The sequence below is a fragment of the Pinus tabuliformis genome, chromosome 5_2 (genome assembly GCF_031772625.1).
Source record: "Pinus tabuliformis cultivar Carrire ecotype Pingquan chromosome 5_2, CPIR1, whole genome shotgun sequence".
Taxonomy (NCBI): Eukaryota; Viridiplantae; Streptophyta; class Pinopsida; order Pinales; family Pinaceae; genus Pinus; species Pinus tabuliformis.
Window position 1 is genome coordinate 2,326,791 of NC_142306.1, and position 1,215 is coordinate 2,328,005.

Below are 1,215 nucleotides of genomic sequence, written 5' to 3' on the forward strand. Positions count from 1 at the left end.
GAAAATGAAAAGTTCTTTCCAAAATGCTAAAGTTCTAGAACTCTATTCTCCAAATAAAAAATACATGAGATTGGATGAATAAAGATCCAACAATATCTTCCAACAGTACCCAAAATATTCAAATCTTGTAGATAACAAAATTGTTTTCATATTACAATGTAATAAAAGAATTACTTATCTTGGAATGTAAAGTAAAGTTCAACCCGCATAAATGAGACAAACAAACTTTGTAGGAGTAAAAAGACATAGTGACGACAAAGGTTCAACCCGCATAAACTAAACAAAACAAGCTTTGTATGAGTTAAAATTCAAAGAACACCCCAGGGAAGAAACCAAACATAAACTGTCTTCTTTACCATGTTTGGCGAACTCTGCAAGGGCGTGAGCCGCTCGCTTGGCAACGAGGCAATCGACCTCCCTCCATGAGAAGATAGATTTGAGTATGTTATCCAGAATTTGAACATCCTATGATAGAGGATTGTTGGTGTCAATGGGCGCAAGTGTATCCAACAAATTTTTCTTCAAGTTTCCGCTTATGCACTTTCCTTTCACTTCCCAGTGCAATTTTAGCTTCTGCCTGCTCCATGGATGGAATTAATCACTCCTAGCATATTAATAACAAAAAAGACCCTGTAAGACATAATTATAGCTCGGAAGACATGTATTTGTTCGCTATTTTATTATCCCAGACCTTGGGCTTTCTCGGAGGAAAACGGATCCTTCTTGCTCTGCAGAAGGCAATTTTTTTGTGCAAACCTCCATTTCGGGGCGAAGAAATAGTGGCGCACTTGTCAGTGAATTCCATTAAATTTTTTAATTCTAAATGATGAAAACACACAAAATTGGCCAAATATATCATAATAACACCTTTAATGATGATGATGATAGTGGTTAAGGTCCACTAAGACCAAATTGGTCTATCGGACCTATAATTTTCTTAGTTTTTAATTGTCTGGCTCCTTGTCTTTCTTGGCAAGATTGGTGTTGTAGCTTTCTTTTTTTTCTCTACAATCTTCCAGATTCCTTTATCTTCCATCTCCTTCAACTCTTCTGGTTCTTTGGAAAATGGTGTCTTAGCTTCGCGATTTATTATGTTCATCCTTTTGAAGATAGTCAGAGAAGAAGTTTGGTCTAGGAGATCTGCTTTGCTGTTAAATGAATATTTATTTTGTGCAGTATTTGAATCCTCATATCTATTGATGTTAGAGGGGTTGT